The sequence below is a fragment of the Heterodontus francisci genome, unplaced genomic scaffold, assembly GCF_036365525.1.
Source record: "Heterodontus francisci isolate sHetFra1 unplaced genomic scaffold, sHetFra1.hap1 HAP1_SCAFFOLD_92, whole genome shotgun sequence".
Classification (NCBI taxonomy): domain Eukaryota; kingdom Metazoa; phylum Chordata; class Chondrichthyes; order Heterodontiformes; family Heterodontidae; genus Heterodontus; species Heterodontus francisci.
The window spans coordinates 4200388-4217213 of record NW_027141473.1 but is presented as its reverse complement, the minus strand read 5'-3'; positions in this window follow the sequence as shown (position 1 = coordinate 4217213).

The window sequence follows — 16826 nt, the reverse complement described above, 5'->3', positions numbered from 1 at the left end:
GATAAACCCTGGCATCAGCAAGGTATGTCAGTCTGTGCCACTCTCAAGGATTTTCAAAACACTTTGGACCGCTTCGGCTGGATGAAAGCGCATTTCAAACATGTTTAGTCATGTCAATCTCTGATCTTCATGTTTCCGGACACAATGATGGTATTTCTTTTTGTGTACAACAAGCTTATCCAAAGTTTTAACTTGGCATCAAAGTGAAACATAGCGTTGAAGGATGTTGGTATATTGGTTTTGATTCGATTTTTATGAATGTTCTGTGTTTTGTTAAACATTCCATAGACGTCAAGTATTTTTATTTATTTCACTAGTAACCGTTAATCTGTAATGTAAACAGTCTGCAACTCTTAACAGGTTACTTTAGCTCAGAAAAACCATTTTGGCCTTTGCAGTATTTGCTAGTCAGTATCAATCCGTTTTCTGCACACTTAAATACAGCACAGGGCAACTCAACGGTAATCATGGATGGATCAAAAATGCATGCCTTACCTGTGATAGTCAAATCTCATGTCATCGGCCTAGGCACGGAAATGGCAAAGGCAAACCCAGCCCTGTCGATTTTGCTAAGTCCTCCTTACTGGCATCTGGGGGCTTGTGCCAAAATTGGGAGAGTTGTCCCTCAGTCTAATCAAGCAGCATAAAATATAGTCATACTCACCTAATCATACCTTTAAGTGTTCTGGACACTGCCAGCACCATTCCGGGTATGTCGTCTCCCATTGGCAGGACCGATCCTTCACTCTGGACCCCATGAAGTCTCATGGCATCAGCTCAAAAATGGGCAAGGAAACCTCCTGCTGATTATCACCTACAGCCTTCTCTCAGCTGATGAATCCGTGCTTCGCCATGTTGAACACCAATTGGAAGAAGCACTGAGGGTGGCAAGGGCACAGAACGTACTCTGGTTAGGGGAAGTTCAACGTCCATCGCCACGAGTTGCTCGGTAGCACCATCATTGACTGAACTGGCAGAGTCCAAAGAACATAGCTGCTAGACTAGGACTGTGACAGGTGGTAGGGAACCAACGAGAGGGAAAAAGCTATTTGACCTCGTGGTCATTAATCTGACCTCACCAATCCAACTGGACGCTGGTTGGAGTTATACTGAGCGCAAAGGAAGATGGTTGTGATTGTTGGAGGTCAATCATCGGAGCACCAGGACATCACTGCAGGCGTTCCTCAAGGTCTGACCATCTTCAGCTGCTCCATTAATGACCTTCCTTCAATCATAATGTCAGAATTGCGGATGTTAGCTGATGATTGCACAGTGCTCAGCATGCTTCGTGACTCCTCAGATACTGATGCAGTCCATGTAGAACTGCAGCAAGACCTGGACAATATCCAGGGTTGGTCAGATATTCGGAAAGTAACATTCGTGCCACACAAATGGCAGGCAACGACCATCTCCAACACGAGCGAATCTAACCATCTCCCCTTGATATTCAATGGTATTACTATCGCTGAATCACCCACTATCAACATCCTAGGGGTTACCATTGACAAGAAAATGAACTGGAGTAGCCACATAAATACCGTGGCTACAAGAGCAGGTCAGAGACTTGGAATCCTGCGGCCAGTAAATCGCCTCCTGATTCCCCAAAGCCTGCCCACCATCTACAAGGCACAAATCAGGAGTGTGATGGAATATTCTCCACTTGCCTGTATGGATGCAGCTCCAACAATACCCCAGAAGCTCAACACCATCCAGGACAAAGCAGTCCACTTGATTATCACACCATCGACAAACATTCACTCCCTCCGCCACCTCCCTCCACAGTGGCCACATTGACCACAAGATGCACTGCAGCAACTCACCAAGGCTCCTTAGGCAGCACCTTCCAAACCCGCGACCTCTACCAACTTGACGGGCAAGGGCAGCAGATGCATGGGAATACCACCACCTGCAAGTTCCCCTCCAAGCCAGTGGTCAACAGTTGTGTTCAAAATGGAACACAGGTCTTCAACCTCCGGTTAACTGTGGAACCCTGTCTCTTCATCGAAGTCTATCTTCTTCTTGATGATGCTGTGTGCTTTTGGGGTGTTACAATGTGTTACTTTATACACCTTTCCCAGCTTGGTTCTGTGCCATATTAGGTAAAAGCCCGCTTATTTTTATTGGATTGGTCAGTCGTTAGCTAACTAGCCTTCCATGATGGTACTTCGAGCTTGGTTTAAGTCATTGTCATTGTCATTGTCACACAGTGAGGGCCGGGGGGAGGGGCCTACAGATTTTAGCTGCCTTGACTCGATGAATTGCTTTACAATGGTCATATCTTGACCCGGTGCCACCCTGCTGTGGCTCTTCAACCACAGTGAACACTTAATGGGATTGACATGTGCTTATCTCATTTCACAGCGTCCCGGCCACATGGGCATGTTTTACAGTTTTATACCAGTTAAATATCTAACAGTCTCCCTGGGATAATACACAGTCTAAAGACTTTTAAATAACGAGTCTCAACAGTTGATGACTTGACCAGAAGTTTATCTAACATCATGCTTTGTCGTTATGTTACATACAGAATACGATTTTAACCGTTATATTGAAGGATATGACAACTAAGTTCCAATGGAACTGTAATAAAATAAAGTCAATCCTACAATCTTGTCCCAACAAGAACAGGGATACCCAGTTTTGTGTGTGGAGACAGCAGTCACTACTGCCCATTGTTGACCGATTCTGTCAGAAGCTGTCGAATTATAGCTCAACACATGTGTTTGTTCATTCGCTCATTCGTGAGATGTGGCCACTACTGGCTAGGCCAGCATTTATTGCCCATCCCCAATTGCCCTTGAGAAGGTGGTGGTGAGCTACCTTCTTGAACTGCTGCAGTCCATGTGAGGCAGGTACACTCACAGTGCTGCTAGTAAGGGCGTTCCAGGATTTTGACCCCGCGACAGTGAAGCGACGGTTTCTGGCTTGGAGGGGAACTTGCAGGTGGTGGTGTTACCATGCATCTGCTTCCCTTGCCCGTCAAGTTGGGAGAGGTCGCGGGTTCAGAAGGTGCTGTCTAAGGAGCCTTGGTGAGTTGCTGCAATGCATCTTGTGGTCAATGTGGCACAGAAGTTAGAGGATTCTAGAGGTGCCCTTACAGACTTACAGGAGTGACCCCACCGGGAGACAGACCCAGTACAGTACAGGTCTACCATTAAGTGACTGTAAACCCAGAGGAGTAAACAGTACCCAGGCGGCTGTAGCAGTCGTCACAAAAAACAGAGTATCCCGCTGATGATACTGAAACGGGGCAGGGGGTCTCGGAGGAGGCCGATGATGGGGAGGAAGCACCCTTGCCAGTCTGCCCCGTTAAGGTAGCGCCCTTGCCTCTCTGCCCCCTTAAGGTAGCAACAACACAGAAAAGAACAATCTGTTCCTCCCAATCCCACAAAGTCACGAATGGGGTTGAGATATAAAGGGAAAGGAAATGTTTAGGAGCCGCAGTGAGGCTAAAACACTGTCAGGAAAACAGAAGGGAAAAAAACTAGCGTCTGAGTAAGTTTCTGTTTGTGTATTTTAAGTTTCCTGCTTGATTGAATTGTATGTCGCAAGCTGATGTCTAGTAAGGGTAAGTTAACACTCGATTGTACTGTCCTGCATGTTATCTAAAAGTCGTTAAGTTTAACGTGTGTGTATAGTTGGATTATAAAGTTATGATAACATGGATGTTGGAGTGTTAAAAAGCAATTGCTATGTGCTGGGAGAGCGAGAGAGAAAGAACAGATCAAAACCACTGAAGTAATGTATTTCGTTTGTTTTCTTTCTTTTAAAAGCACGTGATATTCTATTAACGTAAGTTTTAAATTGTTAGGATCAGTGTTGTGAATGGAGAATACAATGTACGGTATGGGAAACTTCCAGCGGCACTTCTGACAGAAGATTGTTGCACAAGTTTCAGACTTATCTTTCGCACTGATGTGCTGGGCTCCCCCATCAATGAGGATGGGGATATTTGTGAAGCCTCCTCCTCCTGTTCGTTGTTGAATTGTCCACCACCATTTATGACTGGATGTGGCAGGACTGCAGAGCTTAGATCTGATCCGTTAGGCATGGGATCGCTTGACTCTGTCTATCGCATCCTGCTAACGCTGTTAGGCACACCTTCAGAAAGAAGAGCCGAGTTGATGATCCATCTCAGCCTCCCCCTGAGGGCCCCAGCATCAGTAATGCCGACTTCAGCCAATTCGATTCATTCCACATGATCTTAAGAAACGACTGAAGGCACTGGATACTGCAGAGGCTACGGGCCCTGGCAATATTCCTGCAAGAATACTGAAGACCGATGCTGCAGAACTTGCCATGCCCCTAGCCATGATGTTCCAGTCCAGCTGCATCACGTGCATCTACCCGGCAATGTAGAAAATTGCACAGGTATGTCCTGCAAAGAAAAAGCAGGACAAGTCCAACGCGGCCAAATACTGCCCCTTCAGTCTGCTGTCAATCATTAGTGATGGAAGGTGTCATCACTCGTTCCATCAAGCTGCACTGGTTTAGCAATAACTTGAATCTATGACTCAAAGTTGGTCTGCAGCAAACAAGGCGAGAACATTGGAAAATCTAATGATATTGGAATTGGCTGCTGCAGTGGGTTATCACTCTGTCAAAAAAGAGGGGCACAGTGGCGCAGCCTTACAGCTCCAGCGACCCGGGTTTGGTTCTGGGTAGTGCCTGTGTGGAGTTTGCAAGTTCTCCCTGTGTCTGTGTGGGTTTCCTCCGGGTGCTCCGGTTTCCTCCCACAGCCAAAAGACTTGCAGATTGATAGGCAAATTGGCAATTATAAATTGCCCCTAGTATAGGTAGGTGCGAGGGGAATATAGGGACAGGTGAGGATGTGGTAGGAATATGGGATTAGTGTAGGATTAGTATAAATGGGTGGTATATGGTCGGCACAGTGTCGGTGGGCCAAAGGGCCTGTTTTAGAGCTGTATTTCTAAATCTAAAAAAATCCTTATGACCACGTGGGCTTCCTCCCACAGCCAAAGACTTGCAGGCTGATAGGTAAATTGGCCATTGGAAATTGCCCCTGATGTAGGTGATTGGTAGGAGAATGGTGGGGATGTGGTTCGGACAATGGGATTAATGTAGGATTAGTATAAGTGGGTTGTTGTTGGTCGGCACAGACTCGGTGGGCTGAAGGGTCTGTTTCAGTGCTGTATCGCTTTATGACTCTGTAACCTGCTCAGTGTGGGCTCCACCAGGACCACTTAGCTCCAGATCTCATTCCAGCCTTGGTTCAAACATGGACAAAAGAGCTGAACTCAAGAGGTGAGGTGAGAGTCACTGCCCTTGACATCAAGGCAGCATTTGCCCAAGTATGGCATCAAGGAGCCCGAACAAAACTGAAGTCGATGGGAATCAGGGGGACAACTCTCCGCTGGTTGGAGTTATACCTAACGCAGCGGAAAATGACAATGGCTGTTGGATGTCAATCATCTGAACTCCAGGGCACACCTCAGGATAGTGTCCTCGGCCCAACGACCTTTAACTGCTTTATCAATGACCTTTGGTCCATAATAAGGTCAGAAGTGGAGATGTTCACTGATGATTGCACAATGTGCAGCACCATTTGCGACTCCTCAGATACTGAAGCAGTCCGTGTGGAAATGCAGCAAGAAAGGAGAATGTAACAATCACCCCTTGACATTCTCTGGCATTACCATTGTTGAATCCCCCACTATCAACATCCGAGGAGTTACCATTGACCAGAAACTGAACTGGAGTAGCCATATAAATACCGTGGCTACAAGAGCAGGTCAGAGGCTAGGAATCCTGCGGGGAGTAGCTCACCTCCTGACTCCCCAAAGCCTTTCCACCATCTACAAGGTACAAGTCAGGAGTGTGATGGAATACTCTCTACTTGCCTGGATGGGTGCAGCTCCAACAACACTCAAGAAGCTCGACACCATCCAGGACAAAGCAGCCCACTCGATTGGCACCCCATCTACAAACATTCACTCCCTCCACCACAGACGCACAGTGACAGCAGTGTGTACCATCTACAAGATGTACTGCAGCAATGCACCAAGGCTCCTTCGACAGCACCTTGCAAACCCACGACATCGACCAACTAGAAGGACAAGGGCAGCAAATACATGGGAACACCACCACCTGCAAGTTCCCCTCCAAGTCACACACCATCCTGACTTGGAACTATAATCGCCGTTCCTTCACTGTCGCTGGGTCAAAATCCTGGAACTCCCTTCCTAACAGCACGGTGGGTGTACCTACCCCACACGGACTGCAGTGGTTCAAGAAGGCAGCTCACCACCACCTTCTCAAGGGCAATTAGGGATGGGCAATAAATGCTGACCGAACCAGCGACTCCCACATCCGTGGCTAAAAGAACAGGTCAGAGCCTAGGAATCCTGTGGCGAGTAACTCATCTCCTGACTCCCCAAAGCATGTCCACCGTCTACAAGGCACAAGTCAGGAGTGTGATGGAGTACTCTCCACTTGTCTGGATGGGTGCAGCTCCAACAACACTCAAGAAGCTCAAAAGCATCCAAAAATGCAGCCCTCATGATTGTCACCCCATCCACATATATTCACTTGCTCCACCAGCGACGCATAGTGGCAGCAGTGTGTACCATCTACAAGATGCAGTGCAGCAACACACCAAGTCTCCTGAGAAAGCACCTTCCGAACCCACGACCTCTATCAACTAGAAGGACAAGAGCAGCAAATTCATGGGAACACCACCACCTGCAAGTTTCCCTCCAGGTCACACACCATCCTGACTTGGAACTACATCACCATTCCTTCCCTGTCGCAGGGTCAAAATTTCGGAACACCCTTTCTAACAGCACAGTGGGTGTAACAATCTTACATGGACTGCAGGTGTTCATGAAAGCAGCTTACCGAAACTTCTCAAGGGCAATCAGGGATGGGCAATGAATGCTGTCCTAGCCAGCGACACCCACATCCCATGAATGATTTTTTTTAAACTGTCCGGCTGTCACAGTAGATGAAAGAATCTCCAAGTTCCACTTTAAACTAAGTGAAATGCTAAATTCAAAAAATTATTACATTTTGGAAAGAGATCAACTTTACTGTATTTCGTACTCTGTACAAGCAGAACTCACTGAAACTGGACTCTGTGCAACTTATTGTGTTTCGGATTTAGGGAGGGAGTTTCAGAGCTCAGGGATAAGAAAAGAACGTACCACAAATATTCAGCTGGTCTGGCAGCATCTGTGCAGAGAAACGCAGAGTTAATGTTTCAGGTCTGCGATCTTTCATCAGAACTGGCAAAAGTTAGAAATGTAACAGTCTTTGAGTAAGTGAAAGAGGGTAAGCGGGAAGAAGAACACGAAGAAAGGACTGTGATGGGACGTGGGAGGGGGGAGAGATTAAATGACAGACTGTTAAATTCCTAACGTTTGCCAGTTCTGATGAATGGTCACAGATCTGGAACGCTGAATATGTTTCTCCCTCCACAGATGCTGCCAGACCTGCTTAGTATTTCCGGCATCCGCAGCATTTTGCTTTTGTTTTAGTGTTTAATTCACTGCCACTTCTCTTCCGGGAATGCCTACCTTGAAGAACTTCTGCGCTTCTCTTCCAGAGCTAAGGGCCCGAGCAGCTGAAGGCACGTCTGCCAATGGTAGAGAAAATAAATCCGGGGACGCTCAGGAGGCCAGAATTGAGATATCTTGGAGGGTGGTAGGCTGGAGGAGATTACAGAGAAAAGGAGCGGTGAGGCAATGAACGATTTGAAAAGAAGGCTGAGAGTTTTAAAATGTACGTGTTACTGATCAGGAACCAATGTAAGTCAGTGATGACAGGGGTTGATGGGTGAGCAGGACTTGGTGTGAGTTAGGAAATGGGCAACAGTGTGTTGGACCACCACAAGATTATGGAGGGTAGAATGTGGGAGACCAGCCAGGAGTGTATTGGAATAGTCAAGTCTACAGGTAACACAGGCAAGGGGGAGTGTTTCATCAGCAGAAGAGCTGAGGGAGGGGCAAAGTGTGGTGTAAAGTGTACACGGAAGTGTAAATAGGCAGTGATAGTGTGAATACTTGGTAGGAAGCTCATCGCAGGGTCAACTATGACACCAGACTGTGAAAGTTTGGTTTAGTCTCAGAAAGTTGCCAAGGAGAGGCATGGAGTCTGCAGCTAGAAAACATTTCGTGTGAGATTTGAAAACACTGGCTTCAGTCCTCCTAATATTTAATTGTTATGTCAGATGTGTGGGGCGATACATTATGGGCGATTTTATTTAAAGTATTCGTTCAAAGGGTGTGGGTGTCATTGGCTAGGCTAGAATTGATTGTGCAGTCCTAATTCCTCTTGCAAAGGTGATGGTGAGCTGCATGGGGAGGAAAGAGAAGAGATAATAGAAGCTAAATGGCACAACTTTAATGAAAGTGAGAATAACAGAGAGGCTTGGCGTGTCTGTGTGCAATCTTTGAATTTAGCTGGACAGGTTAACACACATTTAACAAAGCAAATAGATTCCGAGACTTTATTAGTAGTAACATAGTGTACATAAATCAGGATCTTATGCTACTCCTATAGAAAAGATGCGTTCGGCTCCACCTGGAGTATTGAGTCCAATACTGGGAACCACACTTTAGGGAGGACATGAAACCTTTGGAAAAGCGTCGGAAGAGTTTTACTGCAACTTATCCAGGATGAGGGATTACAGTTATGTTGCTCGGATTGTTCTGCTTAGCGCAGGGGAATGTAAAACGAGAACTGATAGCGATGTTTAACATTATGAAGGGTTTAGATAAATTAAATCAAGCGAAGCTGTGCCCTTTGTGTGAGGGGCCGTAAACCAGAGGACACAGATTTACGATGATTGGAAAGAGAAGCAGAGGTGACACGAGGATTTATTTATGCAATGGATGTTTCGGATTTGTAATGTATTGTCAGATAAGCTGAAGGATACAGATTCAATTGTGGATTAAAAAAGAGAATTGGATAGATATCTTAAGAAGAACAAGTGGAATGATATGTGAAATAGTCAGGTGTGCGACTAACTGGAAGCTCTTCAAAAGGGCCAGCACTGAGTTGATGGACGAAATGGACTCCTTTGGTGCAATGCTATGCTATAATTTTATGCTTGTTCTTCCTGTACTTTCCCGACATTTCTATCCTTTCAACAGGTGTTTGATAAAGTACCACAACACAGCCGTGCTTGCGGTTCAGTCTGGAGGGAAGTTCACAGTGGGGTTCCCCAGGGTCGCTGTTGGGATCAATGTTGCTGTATGTTAATACTATGGGCTTGCATGCAGAGGGGATACTGTCAACGTTTTCGGATGGCAGGAATCTCAGAAATGTTAATAAACAATGAGAAGGATAGTAATAGACTTCATTAAGACAGAGACTGACTGGTGAAATGGGCAGGCACATGGTAGAATTAATGTAACACAGTGAAGTGTGAAGTGAGTCATTTGGGTAGGAAGTATGAGGAGAAACAATATAAACTAAATGGTACCATTATAAAGTGGGTGCAGGATTAGAGACATTGGGGTGTCCACACACACAGATCTTTGAAGGTAGCATGCAGTGTCCTTTGTGTTAGAGAGAAAGGCACAGAGTAATAAAACTCAGGAGAAAATGCTGATTTTTACACATTATTGGTTAGGCCCCAGTTGGAGTATTATGTCCAATTCTGACCACCACACTTTGATAAGGATACTAAGGGCTTAGTGAAGATACAGAGGTGATTTACTAGAATTGTACCAGGGATCTGGGAATTCATTCCTTAGAGAGATTGGAAAAGCTGGAATTGTTCTCTTTAGAGCAGTAAAGGGTAAGGGGAGATTTATTAGGGAAGTTCAAAATCTTGAAGGGTTTTAATAGGTTAATTAATTTGAAACTGTTTCTTGTGTCAGAAAGTTCAGTATTAAGAAGACACAGATTGAAGGTAATTGACAAAGAACCAAAGGTGAAATGGTGAGAATTTTCTTACACAGCGAGTTGTTGCTCTGGAATTCATTGCCTGAAAACATGGTGTGAGCAGATTCAATAATATCTTTCAAACGGGAATTGAACAAATACTTGGAAAGGGAAAAACAAACAAAAGAAAAGTACAGGTGTCTGGGGAAAGAGGAGGGGATTGGAACTAATTAGAGAGCTCTTTCAGGAGGCAGCACTGACACAATGGGTCGAATAGCCTCCTTGTGTGCTGCATCAATCCATGATTCTATGAGAAAGAAATAGAGAGAGATTGAGAGAGAACGTGGAAGAGGGGAGGAGTGAGAACATCGGGTTTGCATCGCTTTTTGGGCAGTGGTGTCATGATTTGCCCGTGCCCGTTCCTGTTGAGGCAGGTGAGACACAAACCTCCTGCTGCCTCCTTATTTCCATGAATTCTACGTGCATCCCAGGGTGACCCGCGCCGCTGTCTTTCTGGACAATTAGCAGGGACCTAACTGTGTTTGAGGCTGGCACGTGTTTCAGCAAGGATTCAGCCTTTAAAGACTGCCTGTCCCTCTTAAAGGGAAGCTGCACTGAATCACAGGAGGTTTGCTGCTGCTGACTGTGAATGCTGCAATTGGTCACAAGTTAAATGGAATACTAGGACAGAGAGAGGGATCTGCTGTTCACGTACGCAGACCGTAGTCATGGTGGCTGACAGGAGGAGAAAGCCAATCTCTCCGTGGGGTTGGGCAGAGACCCTCAATGAACACCCTTCGAAGGAAACGGGAGCAGGTGGCCAGGGAGGTTACTGCAAGAAGGCTGGCTCCGAGGAACAGGCAGCAGTTCCAGAGGATGTTTCATGAGCTCACACGGATGGTCGATGTCAGTTAATTCATCTCCACGTGGCATCTCCTACCCCCAACACCACCAATCTCTCACACTGCTCAATGTACCACACCCCTATCACTCACCGATCAGCAGTCCCAACCATTCAGAACTCGTACCTAACATTCACATTCTCCAACTCACCCTCACCCACCTTCCACTGATACCAGTCTCACACCCACCTCTCACTGCCTCCACATACCTCCAGCCATTCAGCTATGGCAGGCACATCACCCAAACACAGTGCAACACATTTACTGACATTATGCCCTCTCTCCTACAGGACAAGGTGGCCCATAATCACAGGGAACAGCAGTGAACTGGCGGGGGTCAGGCATACCTGGGCGGCACAGTGGCGCAGTGGTTAGCACCGCAGCCTCACAGCTCCAGGGACCCGGGTTCGATTCCGGGTACTGCCTGTGTGGAGTTTGCAAGTTCTCCCTGTGTCTGCGTGGGTTTTCTCCGGGTGCTCCGGTTTCCTCCCACAAGCCAAAAGACTTGCAGGTTGATAGGTAAATTGGCCATTATAAATTGTCACTAGTATAGGTAGGTGGTAGGGAAATATAGGGACAGGTGGGGATGTTTGGTAGGAATATGGGATTAGTGTAGGATTAGTATAAATGGGTGGTTGATGTTCGGCACAGACTCGGTGGGCCGAAGGGCCTGTTTCAGTGCTGTATCTCTAATCTAATACCTGCATCCACTGAGCCTGAGGGATGAGATGATTCTCCACATGATGGGACCGGATGTGACAGAGCCCGTAGCATCCGGCAAAACTGAGAACATTCAAGGTGATGCTATGTTCTTGCCTTATGTCCCTTCTAAACTCCCAGCTCCCCATCATCCTGCTGCCTGGGATGATGTGCAAGCTGCCGATGGTGAGGCCATGGACCTCCTACTTTACATCCCAGCCTAAACCCTCACCCCAACACTCCCCTTCTGATTTACACTTTCCAACGATAACCCAATACTGCCTGCTTCCCAGTCACAGCAGCTCAAGGAGACAGAAAGAGAGCAGCAGACAGCACTGATGGTGAAGCCCCATCACCTGGTCTGATATTCACAGTCACCAGATCAAATACTAACACTACGTGTACCATAGAGACTGGGAAAGAGTCGGAATCTGCACGTGGTGAGACACTGAGCACGAGTGAGCTGCAGCCAGGCCAGGGGATAGTTCAATGGTCAGCTCATCGGTGGGCGAGGTCACAAACGACTGAGAAGCAGCGAAATATAGAAAAATAGAAAATAGGAGTAGCAGTTGGCTAGTCGGCCCTTCGAACCTGCTCCGCCATTCATTATGATCATGGCTGAACATCCAATTCAATAAACTTTTCTGCTTTCTCCCCATATCGTTGAACACTTTCGCCCCAAGACCTATATCTAACTCATTCTTGAAAACATACAGTGTTTTGGGCTCAACTGCTTTCCGTTGTAGCGAATTCCACAGGCACACCACTCTCTGGGTGAAGAAATTTCTCCTCACCTCAGTCCTGAAACCTTTACCCCGTATCCTTAGACTATGACCCCTGGTTCTAGACTCCCCCACCATCGGGAACATACTGCATTCCCTCTTTTGCAAGAACATCTTTCCTCAGATAAGCAGAGCAAAACTGCACACAATATTCCCGGTGTGGCCTCACCAAGGCCCTGTATAGTTGCAGGAAGACATCCCTGCTCCTTTACTCGAATCCTTTCTTTATGAACGTCAACATACCATTTGCCTTTTTTTACTGCCTGTTGCACCTGCATGCTTACCTTCAGCGACTACTGTATGAGAACGCCCAGGTGTCGTTGCATATTCCCCTCGCTCAGTTTATAGCCGTTCAGTTAATAATCTGCCTTCCTGTTTTTGCAATCAAAGTGGATAACCTCACATTTGTCCACATTATACTGCATCTGCCATGCATTTGCCCACTCACTCAACGTATCCAAATCACCCTGAAGACTCTCTGCATCCTCCCCACCACTTACCTGTCACCCACTTTTGTGTCATCTGCAAATTTGGCGATATCACATTTAGTTCCCTCATCTAAATCATTAATATATATTGTGAATAGCTGGGCTTCTAGGAACGATCCCTGCGGCACCACACAGGTCACTGCCTGCCATTCGCAAAAAGATACATTTATTCCTACTCTTTGTTTCCTGTCTACCAACGAATTTTCTATCCAACCCAATACACTACCCCAATCCCATGCGCTTCAATTTTATACGCTAATCTCTTATATGTGACTTTGTCGAAAGTCTTCTGAAAGTTCAAATAAACCACATCTGCTGGTTTCCCCTCATCAGCTCCACTCGTTTCATCCTCAAAGAATTCGAGCAGATTTCAGCTATGATGAGAGACTGGATAGGCTGGTGTTGTTTTCCTTAGAGCAGAGAAGGCTGAGATGGCACCTGATTTATTTATACAAAATTATGAGGGGCATTGATAGGATAAATAGGAAGAAACTTGTTTCCCTTCGACGAGGGGTACCTAACCACGGGGCATTCATTTAAGATAAGGGGCAGGAGGTTTGGAGGTGATTTGAGGAGTATTTGTTTCACCCAGAGGGAGGTTGGAATGTGAAACGCCCTGCCTGAAAGGGTGGTCGAGGCAGAAGCCCTCACAACGTTTAGGAAGTATTTAGATGAACACTTGAAACGCCACAGCATACAAAGCTACGGAACAAGTGTTGGAAAATGGTATTAGAATAGTTAGGTGCTTCATGGTCGGCTCATTGATGATGGGCTGAAGGGCCTTTTCCTGTGCTGTACAACCTTATGACTATGATTCTATGAGAATTGGAAATGGGAGTAGGAGCACAGGGCTTGTGTATACGTCATTGAAGGTGGCAAGACAGATTTAGAGAACAGTTAATAAAGCATACAGTATCGTGGGCTTTATTAACAGGGGGCTGAAGTGCAAGAGCAATAAAGTGACGTTAACTTATATACCACACATATTCAGTCTCAGCTGGAGTATTACGTCAGGTTCTAGACACCACACGTTCAGAGGACATTGGAGAGAGTACAGAAGCGATTCACGAGAATGTTTCCAGGAAGGAGGAACTTCAATTTATGAAGATAGATTGGAGAAGTTAGGACGGTTTTCCTTGGAGAAGTGAAAACTTTGAGATGATTTGGTAGAGGTATTCACATTCATGTGGGGTGTGTACTGAGCCCGGAGGGAGACACTGTTCCCATTCGTGAAAGGATGGAGAACGAGAAGGCACTGAGTTAAAGTATTTGGTAAGAGAAGCAAAAGTGATATGAGGAACAACCTTTCCATACAGCGAGATTTGGAATGCATTACCTGAGAGTGCAGTGGGGGCAAGTTCAGGCGAAGCATTCAAAAATGAATTAGACTGTTATACGAGATGTCAGAATGCAGCGGGTTACAAGGAGACGACGGTGGAATTCAACTGTGTTAATTGCTCTTCCGAAGAGCTGGTTGAGACAGGATGGGCCCAATGGCATTCTTCTGCACTGTACAATTTCTATGATTCTCTGATAAAGAGTTATAACGGATTGTAAAGGATTATAAGGATTACAAAGTTACAAGTGTGCGAAACAGATTGTTAAGAATTACAAATGGTTATAAAGGGATATAAAACGTTTATGTAGGATTGTGAAGTGCTATAAACGATAATAATGTGTTATAAAGGCATTTTAAGAACTATAAAGTCTTATAAAATGTTATACAGGATCATAAATAATTGGAAACTGGTTATAAAGTATTATGGAATGATCATAAAGAATATAAGGATTTAAACGTTTATAAAGGGTGCTAAGGGACTATAATGTATTATAATATGCAACAACGTAATGTAAGGTTTGCAAAGTATTATAAAGAATTATGAATTATTATGAAGGGTATTCAGGGTTATGAAGGATTAGCTAAGTTTATAAAGTGTTACAAATGGCTGTACGGGATTAAGCAGGGCTACATGACAGTGGTTTACAAAGTTATGAGCGGCATGGACAGAGTGGATAGTCAGAAGCTTTTTCCCAGGGTGGAAGAGTCAGTTACTAGGGGACATAAGTTTAAGGTGAGAGGGGCAAAGTTGAGAGGGGATGTACGAGGCACTTCTTTACGCAGAGCGTGGTGAGTGCCTGGAACTTGCTGCGGGGGAGGTGGTAGAAGCAGGTACGATAGCGACGCTTAAGAGGCATCTTGACAAATACATGAATAGGATGGGAATAGAGGGATATGGTCCCCGCAAGTGCAGAAGGTTTTAGTTCAGGCAGGCATCAAGATCGGCGCAGGCTTGGAGGACCGAATGGCCTGTTTCTGTGCTGTTCTGTTTATTGTTCTTTTTTCTTTGTTCTTTTGTAAAGTATTAAATAGGAATATAAAGTATTGCAAAGGATTTTTAAGTATTATAAACCATTATAAAGGATTGTGAAGGATATAAATATTGATGTAGGTTTTTAAAGAGTTTTAAACGGTTATAATTTGTTGTGATGGGTTTTAAGAATATAAAGGATTATAAACTATTATAAACGTTTTTAATGGATTATAAAGACGTCTGAAGAATTATAACGTGTGATAACGGGTTGGAATATAAAATATTATAAAGGATTATAAAGGGATTTAAAGGAATATAAAGGATAGTCAACGAATATAAAGAGTTCTAACGGGTTATAAAGTATGATAAAATGTTATAAAGTATTATGTGAACAGACGAATTGGGAGCAGGTGTAAACCATTCGGCACCTTCATGCCTGCGCCACCATTTACTAAGATCGTGGCTGATCTGACTGTGACTTCAATTCCACTTTCCCGCCTATCCCTGATACCTTTTGACTCCCTTCTTAGTTCATAATGTGTCTACCTTTGACTTAAAAATATTCATTGAACCTGCCTCCACTACTCTCTGATGAAGAGAGTTCTGAACACTCACAATCCTCTAAGAGGAAAAAAATAATCTCCTCATCTCCATCTGAAATGGGTGACCCCTTATTTTTAAACTAGTTTTGGTCTCTCCCACCAGATGAAACATCTTTTCAGCATCTACCCTGTAAAGTCCCCCCAGGATCTTATATGTTTCAATAAGTTCACGTCTCACTGTTCTAAACTCTAATAGATACAGGCACAATCTGTCCAAACGTTCCTCTTCAAATAACCCGACACCCCACATCCCAGGTATCAGGCGAGTGAACCTTCTTTACCCTGTATCTAATGCATTTATGTCCTTTTTTAAATAAGACCAAAACTGTATATAAAGTTCTCCAGATGTGATCTCAACAATATCCTATACAACTGTTGCAAAACATCCCTACTTTTATATTCTATTCCTCTTGCAATAAGCTACAAAATTCTATGTGTCTTCCTAATTACTTGTTGCATCTGCATGCCAACCTTTTTTGATTTAGATACCAGGACACCCAGATGCCTCTGAACCTCAGAGTTCAGCAGTCGCTCTCCATTTAAATCATCTGCTGCTTCACTATTCTTCCTGCCAAAGTGGATAAGTTCACATTTTCCCACATGATACTACTTTTGCCAATTTTTTGCTCACTCACATAATCTATCTATATCCCTATACTCCGTATGTCCTCTGCACAATTTACCTTCCTACCTATCATTGCGTCATCCTCAAATTTAGCAACCGTCCATTAAGTCATTTCATCCAAGTCATTAGTATAAATTGTAAATAGTTGGGGTCTTAACACTGCTCGCTGTGGCACGCCACACATTACAGCTTGCCAACCTGAAAAAAAATAATAATATATGCCTACCTTCTGCTTCCTGTAAGCCAACCTGTCCTTTGTCCATGCTAATATGTCAGGTCTTGCACCACGAGCTCTTATTTTGCTTAGTAACCTTTTTTGTGACACCTTGTGAAATGCCGTCCAGAAATCCGAGTACTCTGCATGCACAGGTTCCCCTTTACCCACACATTATTTGTTCCTTCCTCAAATAACTCCAATAAGTTAGTCAAGCATGATTTCCCTTTCACAAAACCATGTTGACCCTGCTTGATTAAATTAACATTTTCTAAGTGTCCCGCTATCACCTCCTTAATAATATATTCCGGTATTTCCCCATGACCAATGCGATGCTAACTCGCCCGTAGTTT